Source organism: Myodes glareolus, chromosome 13, assembly GCF_982192425.1.
Source record: "Myodes glareolus chromosome 13, mMyoGla1.1, whole genome shotgun sequence".
NCBI lineage: Eukaryota > Metazoa > Chordata > Mammalia > Rodentia > Cricetidae > Myodes > Myodes glareolus.
This window is the reverse complement of record NC_142038.1, coordinates 26,292,886-26,308,240: the sequence shown is the minus strand read 5'-3', so window position 1 is coordinate 26,308,240 and position 15,355 is coordinate 26,292,886.

The window sequence follows — 15,355 nt, the reverse complement described above, 5'->3', positions numbered from 1 at the left end:
AGGAGGAAGAAGAAGAAGAAGAAGAAGAAGAAGAAGAAGAAGAAGAGAAGAAGAAGAAGAAGAAGAAGAAGAAGAAGAAGAAGAGAAGAAGAAGAAGAAGAAGAAGAAGAAGAAGAAGAAGAAGAAGAAGAAGAAGAAGAAGAAGAAGAAGAAGAAGAAGAAGAAGAAGAAGAAGAAATAAGGACTTATGGGTTCTTCTTTATTTCTTAGCTACCTAACTCTGGGAAAGAAGTGAATTATTTTTATCTTGGTCTATTCACTTATAATGGACAACAGTATGCATTTCATTACTATGTGGTATGTCTCAGGGTTAATCCATGAGTAAAATGAAAACTATGCCATGTAAATTAAAGTATATGCAAAATTGGTGTGGCCACTTTTGTCTTTATATCATTACAGACTAACACTCCAGTCTCAGAATTAACACAGATTTGCAAAAGGTGAGGTCCTAGGAAGGGCATTGTGGTAATTTGAATGTATTTGGCCCCCAATAAGCTCGTAGGAAGTGGCACTATTAGGAGGTATGACCTTGTTGGAGTATGTGTGGCTTTGTTGGAGGAAGTGTGTCACTGTGGGGGCAGACTTAGAGATCTCCTCTGCCCAAGATACTGCCCAGTGTCTCAGTTCACTTCCTGTTGCCTGCGAATCAAAGATGTAGAATTCTTAGCTCCTTCTCCAGCACTATGTTTGCCTGTATGCTATCATGTTCCACCATGATGATAATGGACCCACCTGCTGAAACTGTAAGCCACCCAATTAAATGTTTTCTTTTATGAGCCCTGCTTTGGTTACAGTGTCTCTTTACAGCAATGAAACCCTAACTAAAACATTGTGATCTTGCTGTGCTGTGACACACAGAGATGAGCCGTATGACCTCTGTAAGGGAATCAAACTCCTGATTGTGAGAGAACCCCACAAGTTTAATTCATGGAGCCACAGAGTTGTAGGATATAAGAACTATGAACTCAAGAGGTCATTCAATGGTTCTTCCTTATACAGGATCATAAAGGGGTGGGGGATGGTCGTGCCGTGAGGCTGTGATGGAAACAAAGTTACCAAGTTAAGGATGGGTCTCCCAAGTCTAGGCAATCACTAAGTGCTGAGAAATGTCCACAGCTGACTCAGTTTCCTTTGGGTAACTGCATTAAGAGGCAAGTCTTTCATCTTTCTGAGAGGAACCCTCACATAAGTACACAAAGAAGAAATGCCATCCCATCATTCATTGTAATATAGAAAGAATTGGAGGGGGCTAGAGAGATGATGTCTTAGGGTTTCTATTGCTGTCATAGAATGCTGTGACTGAAAGTAACAGGGGAGGAAGAGTTTATTCTATCTTATACTTCCTGGTAGCAGTCCATTACTGAGGGAAGCTAGGGCAGGAGCCTGTAGGCAGGAACTGGTGCAGAGGCCAGGGAGGAGTGCTACTCATTGGCTTGTTCCTCATGGCATGCTCAGCTTGCTTTCCTCTATAAGTCAGCGCAGGGTGGCACCACTTAAAATGAACTGGGCCCTGCCACATCAATCATCAATCAAGAAAATGTACCACAATGATGTGGAATGTTCTGTTTGCTGTGAATATGTGTTGCATTTATTGGTTGATGAATAAAGCTGCTTTGGCCTACGACAGGGCAGAATATAGCTAGGTAGAAAATCCCAGCAGAGTTTCAGGGAGGCAGAGTGAGAGAAGATGCCAGCAGCTGCTGAGGAAGCAAGACATGTAGAAAGTAAGGTAATGCCCTCGCCATGTGGCAATACATAGATGAACAGAAATGGGTTAATTTACATGTGAGAGCTAGTTAGTAATAAGCCTGAGCTATTTGACTGAGAATTTATAAATAATATTGTCTCTGTGTGGTAATTTTGGAAGCAGCTGCTAGGTATTTAGCAAGTATCTCCAAAATAGGAAACTTTCACCTATACCACAGGCTTACCCAAAGGCTAAATCAAGTAGGGGGATTTTCGCAGTTGAGTTTTCCTCTTCCCAAATGATTCTGGCTTGTGTGCAGAAGGCACAGAACTAGCCACCACAGATGGCTGAGTGATTAAGAGCACTGGCTGCTCCAGAGGACCTAGGTTTGATTCCCAGACCTTTCTGGACTGCCATGTTACTCCAGTTCCAGGAAATCCATTGCATTTTTTTTGACCTTTGCAGGCATAAGGTACACAGACATCAATTCCTGCAAAACACATAAACACCTATACACATTAAAAAAAATAATTGGAAACATTCTAAACTACAGTTTGTTTATACAATATCAAGGAATATTACATAGCAATTAGAAAAATGAAGTGAATGTTTATGCAGGACCTGCAGAGCCATTTAAAACCTATTGCCTGAATGGGGCAAAATCAAATTGCAAGTCTTTATGTATAATTTGTTTGAATGTACTAAAACAAACACAAAATATTGTAACATGAGATCCTGCTTAGTTGGGGTTTATGTCCTGCCCAGTTCCCACTGCCAGTAAGCCCCCAAAGAAAAAAACACAGAGGTCTCCATAAGATTATAAACTGATTGGCCCATTAGCTCAGGCTTTGTATTAGCTCTTATAATGTATACCAGCCCATTATTCTAGTATATGTTAGCCACATGGCTCGGCACCTTTCTCAGTGAGGCAGGTCATATCTTGCTTCTTCCGTGATCTGGGTAGGACTGGGAGGAATGGGCTTCCTCCTTCCCAGCATTCTCCTGTTCTCATCACCCCACCTCTATTTCCTATCTGGTTGACCCACCTGTACTTTCTGCCTGGCCAATCAGCTTTTATTTAAATACAGACAATTCTTCCGCACCAAAATATCACATGATGTAGCTTATACATTTTAAGGCATAAGATATGATCTAGCAATATATTTGCTGAGCTGAAGAAGTACATAGTTGTTGTTGGGAAAGAGATGGAGACTGACAAGCTCAGAGGGAAGGAGTCTCAGGGGACATTAGCTGCAGGAACCATATTTTATTTTAAGTCACCCCTTTTTAAATAAGGAAAATATATTTGTGAGTTCTCATGTAATTAAAAATTGATCCTGCTGTGTATAGTGGCTCATGTCTTTGATCCTGGCACTGGGAAAGCAGAGGCAGGCTGATTCCTGTGAGTTCAAGGTCCCCCTACTTTGTAGAGAGATTCTAGGGTAGCCATGGCTATGAGGAGAGACCCCATAAAAGAACCACAACAACAAAAAAGTAAACCATACCAACCAAAACCAAAATCCTAACGATTAAAAATTAGCCTTTAACTCTAGCAAAGCCCTTCCTCTAGGCCTGTGGGGCTGACTTGTGACTGTGACTCACAGTGACTACAGTGAAGGGAACACTCTTCAGCCTTGTCACTCAGCTCCTGGGACTCCATGGTCCCTGTAGGCTTACACCTTGCCGGGCCCTGAGTGTGAACATAATATGTCTGAGAGTCATTTGTCACCCCTTGAACTGATGTGGTGACTTCATGTATGGCCTCCATGATGATGCAAGGGCCTGTGTGGAAATCATCCAACCAGTGATCTCAGGAGCTCTGATTCTTACCCCAGCCTCGTTTCAACCTGGCAAGCCAGGAGCACCTGGCACAAATCCCTGCATCCCTGCATCCTGCCTCTGCCCACCTCTCTGATCCACCTTCCTCAAATCCCCACCACTCTTCCAGCCATGGACTTCCTCTGTCTGCACTGCCTCTGGTCTTTGTGGCTGTTGCCCTGTCGTGGCCGGTTTTATGTCAACTTGACCCGAACTAGAGTCATCAGTGAGGAAGGAGCCTCAGTTGAGGAAATGCCTTCATGAGATCCAGCTGTAAGGCATTTTCTCATTTAGTGATCAATGGGGGAGGGTCCAGTCCATGGTGGGTTGCTGTGGAACAATCTTTGTACACTGTAAATATGTATTGCTCTCATTGTTAATAGGAGATTGTTTGGCTGATGGCTCGGCAGGAATTTTGGAGCAGAGAGAATGCTGGGAAGAGGAAGGGCAGGGAAGGAGCCACCAACCAGATGCAAGAGAAGCAGGAGATAAAGATGCCTTGCTGAAAGAAGGTACCACCACATGGCAGAGGTAGATAAGAAACATGAATTAATTGAAGTTGGAAGAGCTAGTTAGTAATAAGCAAAAGCTATTGGCTGAGCACTTAAAATTAATATTAACTCTCTGTGTAGTTATTTGGGAAGCAGCTGACAGAAGAGAGATGATTATGGTCCTGACGAAAAACTCTCTTACAGTGGGTGGTGACATCCCTGGACAGGTGGCCCTGGGTTCTATAAGCAGACTGAGAAAGCTGTGAGGAGCAAGACAGCAAGCAGCAGTCCTCCATGGTGTCTTCATTAGCTCTTGCCTCCAGGTTCCTGCCTTGCATTTCTGACCCGACTTCCTTTGGTGCCGAACAGCGGCATGGAAGTGTAAGTCAAATAAACCTTTCCTCTCCAAGTTGCTTCTTGGCATGGTATTTTGTTGCAGCAATCGAAACTCTAACTAGGACACGCCCTCCCTAGCCCAGGTCTTCTTTGATCTGAATGCCACAAGCTAGGGTCTTCTCAACATCAAGTCTCATGTCTAGGAAATATTGCCTCCTGGAGACCCTCTCTAACGTGTCCTTCCTTCTTGGTCATAGCTATCTGAGGCCAGCTTGTACAATTTGTTTGTGCTCTTTATGGTCTGGGTTGCACATTCAGACAGAAAAGGAGTAAATGCCTCCCCATCTGGCATGTAGTGAAAATTAGTAACCACTGCTTGAATGAAAAATGTGAGTGTAACAGCTTAGAATAGAACTCCGGGTTTCCTTCTAGCCCTCCAGGGAGTGTAATCTCGGAGTCAAGCAGGAACGAACGGTCTGTGCCTGGATTCCTAAATCAGTCACTGCAGGCTGAAGGATGGGACCTGTTACTTAATCCAAAGGTGGCCCAGTTTGCTCATCTGGAAGATGATGGGACTAGACGAGATGCTTCTGCTCAGCTCCAAGCCTTCCCTGTGTCATAGAGTATAAACAGATATGTGATTGAATTTACCTTCTCATATACTGCCCTGATACTAGTTTGGATGTTTTCTGTTTCTTTTTTCTCTCTTTCTCATAAAAAATGGAATATGAAGCATGTGGCAGCATGGGTCTCTGGTGCACAGTAGTGTGGAGTCCTTTATGCAAAATTTAGTCAAAAGGATATTTTTTTTTTTTAGATCCCTGTCATTATTTGCTCTTCAAATAACCTTCGGTTCTGCCATTTTTATTAGTGTCTTGGCATGATAGTAGAGCAGAAACACTGGTCTATTATGAATCTGGCTACATAAGCATGCTGAAAACCATATAATATTTATCTCCAACCCTCTTGTTCTTGCACGTGGAGCAGAGGTGGAGATGGCTGAAGTCCTGAATTTCTTCAGTAGAAAGAAGCTGGGTCAGTTTGGTCTTGGGACAGGTTCCGATTTCAGAACTGTCTCCTTTTGTCTGTAGAGAGGTAACTGATCAGGTGTTGATCTGGTGCCTGAAGGCCAGGAGCATAAAAAAGCCTCCTTTTACACAGAGCTGGGCACCGTGCAAAAGAGGCCTTGCATCCATTAGCTCATTTAATTTTAATTTTCCTGGGAGGCCTACAGCATAGAGATTACTGTTATTTTTCACAGGAAGAAACTAAACCTGAGACAGAAAATCAAATATTGTAGCTCACATCATGGTGGTTTCTTTTATAATGATACAAAATAAAATATCTTAATGCAAGTCTGGTTGTGCCAGAAGATGCACCTAGTAACATCAGTCCCTAATAGTCATGCCTGAACCAACACTTGTGTGCTGTTTGGATCTGTTCATGTGTGTGCACGGGCACATGAAGGGCAGGAGTTAACACTGGAGTCTTCCTGAATTGTTTTCCACCATAGTTTTGAAACTTGGAGCTCATGTATCTGGTCAGACTGGTTGACCACTGAGCTCCTGCAATCCGTCTATCCCCATCTTCCCTGCCTTGGGACTGGGAGGCCAGTTTTCACTGCTGCTAGGCCCCAAACTCAGGTCTCCACGCTTTCATGGGAAGCACTTTACAGACTGGATCACCTCTATAGCCACCAGTCAACATTTAAAAGGCTGAGCTTGCATCAGATTTGAAAAGGAATTACGATAAAAGCAGGAGAAGGACCTGGGAAGGAGTTCAATGGGAGTGGGCTAAGAAGGGTTAACGGGAGCTGCGGATATGATCAAAATACACTATATCCACGGATGAAATTGTCAATGAGTAAACTTCCAAATATTAAGAGAATTATGATGCAAATCAAGGACCTCTCATTTCCTCAGTGAGTGAGCAGCCCTTCAAGAGAAACCAGCCCTATTTATGCATTTGGCTTCCTGAAACAGTCCTCGCTCAGGGACTCAGTGGCTTGACGTCTGAGAAAATAAAGGCTGAGAGATTGTGAGGAAAATGCCCAATTCCATTCAGATTGCTGGCAGCTAAGGTAGCACCCAAACCTAGTTACTTGGCCCCTTAACCATGCAACTATCCTGCCTTGTGGAAAGAGTGGGGTCTTTGGGATTTCCATTTCGGATGACTTGTCTGTAATTTTTCTTGGGATCTGTGGCAATATTTTCAAAGATCATTGACTGAGTTAGTTGTCCAAGTTGCTGCTGTGTGTGAGCTGCCCAGAATGCAGCACGGTTTCTCTATGGCATGCCATTGTGAGCAGGGTGTTCTTGTGGGTGCTCTACCGTTCACTGGGAGTGCTTGGCGGCTTACACACTCCTGTCTCATGTAGTGGTCGTGATCATCTTAAAGTCTCCAGGTTAGGTGTCTCCAGGGAGACAAATCCTCCCTGATAAACTCTTCAAGAAAACCCGAACAGACAAACAGCCCCTACTTTGCTCCAAGCAAAGGTTGCACACATTGCATTTCCATCACGTTAGGTATTAGTGACTCAAAATTTAGGAGCCTGCAAATTTTGGTATTATCACAGGTTCTTCAGGTCAGTATAAACTGATGAGCTTGAGAGAGTGCTATGTAGTATTAGAGCTACCCTCAGTGGGCAGAGGTCCACGGCTCCACTGTTCACATCCTTCTGAGGGCCTCCACTCATGCAGAGGAATTGCAGAGGTGGTGGTGGTGGTGGAGTGTAGGTTGTGGTCCTACTGCTGGGTTATCACAGAGGAGCTGGCTAGACCATGCAGAGGGCCCTGCCTCAACCTCCCAGATGCAGGCTGCATTTTGATAAGACCCCAGGTAGCTCGTTTCCACCTTAAGACCTGAGACATAGCGGTAGATATTATGTAAATGTACGCTAAGAACAGAGAGATAGTCTGTGGCGTTTAATTGGATCCCTGTCACCAGCTGTCATTTGGTTGGCTGTACAGTGTGTGGATGAGTCTGTGTCACTTGTTTGCCTGGTCTCCATAGGAACGTGGCTTGGTGAAGGTTAGGAGCATCTGGACTTCCTTAATGAGCCAAACTCCTAAAGATGAGGTTTGTGTTTCTGGTTCGTTTTGCATTTTATTTATTTGTTTGTTTTGTTTGTTTATAGACAAGTTCTCTCACTGGTCGGAAACTATCCCAGGCAGGCTGGACAGTGAGCCCCAGACAATTGCCACACCTATCTCACCCCCACCTTAGGGATTACGAGTAAATGGCCATCCTGCCTGTTTTTATCTTATGTGGGAGCAAAGTCATTCTCATACTTCTATGGCAAAATACTTCACCAACTGGGGCTAGCTCTCCAGTCCTCTCTCTTCTAAGTTTTACACAGTGAAGCAACCATGTGGCGGTTTCTGTTTCCTCCAACCCCCTTCCAGAATCTATATGAAGCCTGTCTGTCTCTGCCGTTATTGGACATAAAGCCTCAGAGAAGTTATTGGACGTATCTCAGGCCTTAGATTTCCTCCCAGCTAATACCAAGGCGGACCACCTGCTTTGAAGGCATGGTGAAGGACGTCACAGATTGTGACTTTGGAGATGCTTCCTAAACAGGTAGCTCTGTGCGGTCAATGGTAGTGTGTTTTATTATTTATTTATTTATTTATTTATTTATTTATTTATTTATTTATTTATTATTTTGACAACTGTTGCTAGTGGGCATGAAAAAGATCACAAGGAAGACTCTGAATCCCAATTGCTCTGCCCATGCTGCCCCCTGCTGGCGAAGTTTTTAATTAATCAGTGTGGATTAGAAGAGTTGGAAACAAATCCCAGAGCCCGGAATTGTGTATCTTGCCCTCTCAAGCTTGTTAAAAAGCACCACGTGGCAGAGTTTGCCGATACCGTTGCTAATCAGAATTTCCTAGGAAGCATCAAAAAATTCCCAGAGACTTTGTGTTAGAGGTTCCGATTCTCCATGTGAAGAGCCAGCTCTGTGAATCCGTGTGTTCTAAACCCGCCCAGATGATCCAGGAGAGCAGCCGGTCCCTGAGTGCTGCTTAAAGCATGATGGCAGGACCTTGGCTGGTGGATGCTATGCCGGAAGGACAATGTGAAACAGGGAAAGCATTGGGCCATTAAGCCGTGACTCAGACATCACATACCTGAACTCCTGGAGGAGGATCTGGGTACACAACTCCCAGAAGGAGTTGGCCAAGAGCCTTCCAAAGGAAAGCAGATGTATGAGGAGACTAAAGAAGAGGGCATGGGACTGAAAGAGGAATGCTTGGTTTGCTCCAGGTCATCCACAGAAATGTATCACTAAAGCGCCCAAGAGGAGACAACCGTCAGCCCCTTATCATAAAAACAGGTGAATGGAGCCTAAGAGCATAGTGATGTAAAGTGCTGAGCACGTGGCTTCATTTTTTTCTTTGCTTATGAGGTAAATAACTTGCAAAAGTCGTCTGTGGCGGTTCAAGGGCACGAGGATAGACGTAGGCAAGCTGATCTAGGCCTGAGGCACTAGAAAGGAATCTTCTTGTTTCTCTGAAGACAGGTAGAGCTGGTTTGACCTGGATGCACTTCTGCCTTTCCTGTTGAAGCAGATTTTATCTCCATCCCAGCTGCAGATACATTCTGCTCACCTGGGCACCTCTTCCTCCTCATTCTCTTTCCCTTTCTGGGTGCACAGGCGATCCCCGAAACCTGCAGAACCTGCCACCTTCCCACACCGTGTACAGCTGTAAGGGACAGAACTCAAGCACCTGTGAGTCTTTCTGACTTCTCGGAGCTGTTCTGTAGGACAAACCTTTCATTTATTCCCATCCAAAATATCAATAATGATGATTCATATTTGTTATATGGTTATACTTGCCTGTACAGGAATGTAACTTAAAACTGACCAAGTCAGGTTTTGGATGGGGAACTTTGACCTCAGATTTAGTGGCCAGTGTATCATATTCAGTATTCAGAGCATTATGGAATGAGAATAAAATGTTTGCTATCCTATCAGCCAACAACTGATCTTGTTGGTTATTCTGTGCAGGTCAGACGACAAAGATCAGCTCAGGGTGGGAGTCAGGTTGGAGGGCTGTGTCCCTCTGTATAATCTGTGTTCCTTTTCCTCGTCTGCTCTTGGGGTAGTCTGTGCTGGGGGAGTGTACCTTTGAGAAGGGTGGGGCAGGGTTCTCCAAAAGTCTGGTTATACAGAGAACACGGCTGAAAGGAGGGCTGTGATCAGAAAGACGATGGTAGGACTATATCATATGACATTCATGAAAAATAGATGGAATTTCCCTGAGATCTTTCCATGGAGCCCACCCCCTGCAACCCAGCCTGCAGGAGACTATAGGCTGTATGGGGGTTTGAATGAGGAATGCGTCCCCCTAGGGTCAGGTATTTCAATCCTTGGCCCTAGCTGGTGGTGCTATTTGGGAAGGTTATGGAACCTTTAGGAGGCAGAGTCTTGCTGGAGGAAGTGTGTCCCTGGGAGTGGGCTTTGCAAGTGTATGGCTGTGCTCCCCTTCCGGTTCGTTCTCTGCTTCCTGCCTGGGGACAGAGACGTGATCTCTCAGCTGCCCGTCCCAGCTGCTGCCGCCATGTGTCTTGGATTCTTCCTTGGGAATCATAAGCCCGAATAAACTCTTTGTGTTTGGTCATGGCATTTTATCACAGCAACAAGGAGCCCAGGAAGAATATGGACTCTGCAGTTAGTGGAGTCCGCATGCTGTGGGACACACAGTATCACAGGGCTTCCTTCTTCTTCGCTCTCAGACACTCGATATTGTGTTTGTAACAGTGGTGGGGTGGGGCGGGGGAGGGTGCTTGCCTGCTGGGTCGCAATAGCCTAGGAGACCCTGGCCTCCCTTCTAAGGGCTCCTGTGACCTTTGGCCCTTACCCAGTGATAACCCCCCCTTCTCTTACATACATGTCTGTAATGACACATTGACAAATAAATCATTTTGCAAAACTACAGATAATACAGAGTGTTTTTTTTAAAAAAATAAGACAACGTCTCTTCCCCTAACCCTCTCTGTGTCCATTACGTTTCTCATTGTCGAGATAAGATACCTGACAAGAAGCGACTTAAGGAAGACAAGGTGTGTTTTGTTCTCATATTCAAGGGTCCGTTATGGCTTCAGGAGCCTGAAACAGCTGGTCATAGGACATCTGCTGGCAGAAAGGAGGAGATTGAAGCTTCATGTTTAATTTTCCTTTTTATTCAGTCCTAGACTCTGGTCAATGAGAATGACCTTGCTTACCTCTAGGGTGGGTCTTCCCACCTGACTTAACCCGGTCTAGATAGTCCTTCACAGACGTGCCCAGAAGCTTGTTACCATGGTGACGTAGAGTTGACAATAACACCATCTTGGCCCCAGTTCCTTGCACAGTTGTGAGAGGCAGGGTGTGTCCCGTTCTATCTGGCAGTCCCCCTTCTAGCAGAGGAGAGGTACCCAGTTCATTGTTGAGGGAACAGATGCATGCCAACTGCCATGGTGAGGGAGCCACCTGTGCACACCACACATGTATGTATACTTTTTCACAAATGGGTTCACACTGACTCCACGGTACTGCCAGTTTCTCTTCCCTTTCTCCTCCTCCTCCTCCTTTTACGTAACACGTCTTATCTTCAGATTCATTCCTTTATTCTCGACACCCACTTGTTTCTCCCTGCTAGATAACCACCCCACCTCCACGGGCGTTCTCATCCTTCATCCCTCACTGTTTCCATGATGCTGTGGTCAGTCTCCTCCAGGTGTGAACACCCCTCAGTGAAGGACACCCAGCGGAACTCACTGGCCAGCAGGTCCCTCCCCCCTATCCCCTTTGGTGAATCTGATGCCTAAGTCCTAAATTCCTCTGGAAGCTGAGCTGAACCGAAGAGAAATTCTTTTCCCTGGGAGTGGTAGGGAGTGTCAGTCCTGGGCTGGGGTCATGAATTTGACAAATGCATGTATGCGTGCGTGTGCGTGCACATACACATACTCCTACTACCTCAGTGTGCTGTGGGGAGCCTAATCATTAACATGGATCACACAGCGTCAGTGTGCTGTAAACCCAGGACACCAAACCAAGTCCTCAGACATGAGTTCCAGCACAGACAGGCTTGGCCACAGATATTGTCTCAAAGTATGAACCTCAGTTTCTCTACTTTTAAATGGGCCTGGAAGAGAAGGAGGAGAGGAGGGGCAGGTGTGCTGCTGCTGAAAGCCACTTCGACGCTCACTTCTGGTAAGGGACTTCAATTATCTATCCTTTCACCGAGCAATGGGAAACTGACATTTTGGAAGGAGCCACTGGCCTTTCTGGGTGAGGCTAGAACAGCATCCTGATGACCTCTGCCTTGGTCAGCAGCCACCTGGAACCTCTGGAACAGCTGTTTCTGGCTCCTCAGCTGACCTCTGATCAGGGCGTATCCCGAAAGCTGAGCTGAGGGCAGGCCCTTAGCTCAACAGCATCAGCTGGCTGCCGGCCTACCCCTGACAGATGCCTGGTCAGGTTAAGCTGTACCAGCAGTGAGGGAGAGTGTGAAGGACAAAGGTCTCAGGGTTACACTGTCAGGTTCCAATTCTGACTCGGTTCTCCCCCGTTGGCTGAGAGGATGGAGAAACATGGACTCTTGGTTTCCTCATCTTTCGACTGAGGAGACTCTTCATTTAGAATGCTGTGAGTATTAAAGGAGGTTTTCTTATTTATATCATGGTGTCCAATAAGCACTTTTATGATCAGCATCTGGATCAGAACGGTCCTGCAGGTGTCCAATAAATGTGCACCAAGTAGATGGCGGCTGCAAGTCTCCAGTGGAGGACCAGCGTCAAGGACTGGCTTTATTTCTGCCTAACTTCCTTTCAAACCAAATCTACTGCTCCTTTGGACTCTACCAACCTTCCCCGAAGCATGTTTCTAGCCTCCTGCCCTGCCACGCACTGTAGTAATTCTCTCATCTGGAATGTTCTCCTCACCTGCCTGCTGCTGGAAGAACCCCAACCTTTATCCCAGCTAGAAGCCCTGTCTTCCTTTTTGTATTCCCGGGATCTTTCTCTGCTCTTTGAATCCCACGTCTACACTTTCAGTCCGTGTCTTTCTTGTAAATTCTGCCCTGTGGATTTAGTATCTCCGTTTGGACATCCAACAGCCGTGACATGGGCATTTCGACTCTCTTCACCCACCTCTCAGCTAAGCCAGTCCCGCTCCCCGAGTCTCCCAAACCGGTTAACCATAGCTCGGTCTTTCTTAGTGCCCAGGCTGGTGATCTTACTATCCCATTGCTACCACTACAGTCAGGGCCAATGACTTCCACCTTTGCCCCTCTCTGCCCACAGTCGCAACCAGAGTGATCCCTTGTGGAACGTGCACCAAAGCCACCAGTGTTCTGCTAAGATTGCCAAAGTGGTCCACGGTTCCCTCAGGGTGAAAGCCAGTGTCTCAGTCACAGACTGCCATGCTTTACAAACCACATACCTCCCTGGTTGTCTCCTACCACACCGCTGGCTGGCTCTTTCCGTGCATTCTGAGCCGCCTCCTCTCGCTCCTGTTCTTCCTCCTCATCCCCTTCTTCCGCGTCCTCCTCCACCTTCTATTTCTTTTCAACAGGATTTTGCCACATACCCTAGGGTAGCCTCAAACTTGCTATCCTCCTGCCTCAGTCTCGGAAGGATTACAGGTGCGCACCATTGTACCTACATCCAGCCTTTCTTACCTCTCTTTCTTATGCATAACAATCTTCAAACACGTTCTGCCAAGAGGCAACTGGGCAGCCAGTAGCAGGCACTAGGTTGGGATGGGATGGTTGGTGAGAAGCCTGGGTATCCACTCTCTGCTAAGCCTGACCGTGTACCTTTAATCAGAGTTGTAGCACCTGTCCTAACAACCCCTTGACAACAGACCTCCCTCCTTGGCAGCCTGCTTGCTGGTCCAGGTGCCAGCAATAGTGCTCTCTGCTGCCCCCTTCTGGCAGGACAAGACTAAAGCCACCAGGTTACTGCCTGTCAACTTGACTGACTTTAACCACAGGCTTGGAAATGGTCTCTTCATGTAATACAATCCAATTATGTTTTAAAAGGATATTTCTCATCACCTGCAACCCAGAATACCATATTTGCTTGCTTCTTACTTTCTGAGAGCAGGAATTTGTCTGTTGGTTCCCCGATGAACCTCTAAACTAGAGAAATGGCTGGTTTATCTGAGGTGATGGAGGCATGCTTGCTGAATGAGAACACAAAGCACACCCCTTTGTCTTCATCTTTCAGTGAATATAGTTGCATACTCCTTTAACACCTAGAGTCTAAGTGTGTATCTTATTCTGTCAACTAGACTGTGAGATCTTCCAGGGGAAGAACCATTGCAAAGCATTAGGACCTGGCCTGCAGGTGAATTTGTTTGTACTTAAGCATCAGCTCCTTGAATTTCCACTCTATTCTGAGCTACCTTTCCAATGCCAAGAACAAGGACTTTTTCACTTAAAGGTGCAGATTTCTGATTTTCATAAAAAAGCCAAAGGTCTAGTTTTATTCTAGGTCATGTCCCCCTAAAAACCAAGTGGGGCCCTGATCCTTAGGTCAGGCAAATCTCAAACTATGTAACATGGACATGTCTCTTCCAGCTTTCTGGAGCAGAGTGGCACCCAGGTGACTTCACTCGTTAATTGCTGGCCTGTCCCTTGTAGACACAGGACTTTGCAAACCCTAATCAATATACACGAAGGGAGCAACGGATGTGTGATTATGGCACTGTGATTTTGACAAAGGAGAAATGTGGCTTGAGTTGAATTCTGCTTCTACCCTGTTTTCCTCCTTAACGATTCATCCTGGTGATTGATGCTGGTGCCTCCAAGCACAGCTGCGGATTCTTCAATTATCCCAGTTCTGCTTTCTGTATTATATAAGGGTGATTATTAAGTGCATACATATTGTATGAGTCCCATACTAAGTGCATACATAGTGTATGAGTCCCAAAGAAGACCTAAGGACTCTGAAGACACTATTGCCTAACTTTGGGTTGCAAACCCGAAGGCTATTATCAACATACGCCAAATGTGATTCTTTTTAAATATATATGTATTCCATCCATGGTAAATAATATTCCAGACTATGGAATTAACTTTCTCCAGCTTTTAGGGAATGAAACAATGCAAAGCCCATCCTCTGGCCAGCATGAAATTAAAAGAGAAATGGATGAGGGAGTGGCAGAGGGAAACTCCAAATAATTAGAAAATAAAATCCTACACTTACCATTAAGCAGAAAGGAAATTCTAAATCTTTTTACATTGAGGAGTAAAACCACAATCAATAAAATTGGTATGGTTATAGCCAAAGAATAGCCTGGAGAGACTATGTAGTATTAACACTTATGAAAGGAGAAAAATCTTATAATGACAAACTTACCTACTAGCTTTGGAAACAACAAAAATGACTAAACACAGAGCAAGAAAATATAAATAAATAAAGGTAAGCATAGAAGTCTATAAAATAGAGAATAGGAATGCAGAAGCAATAACTTGTAAACTTCTATAAAACAACTGTAACACGAACTTCTAGCTAATCAAAGGAAAAAAGAGAAGACAGCAAAAGAGAAAGAAGGATTGGCTCTAGCTCACACCGAAACTGGAAGAACAGGTTCTGGAGATGACTGAGAAAATCACTTGTCAGGTATGCCAGAAGGTCTGAGTTCGAGTCCCAGGAACTCTTGTAAAAGCCGAACATAGTGGTGTGAGTGTCCATCATTCCAGCACTGCTAACAAAGAGATGGTCGGCAGAAGCAGGAGAATACTCAGGAATTCATAGGCCAGCTAGCTTGGCACACACAGGAGAACAACAGAAGCCCTGTCTCAAATAAAGTGGATGGGGACTGATACCCAAATTGTCCTCTGACCTCCACACTTATGCTATGGCACACACACACACACACACACACACACACACACACACACACACATGAACACACGCAGGCACACACACATATGTGCACAAACCTGGCATTCACATTATAAGAAAAATATGTAAGATTTGTCTTTGTGGGTCTGACTTATTTCTCTTAATATAATGACCTCCACTTGCA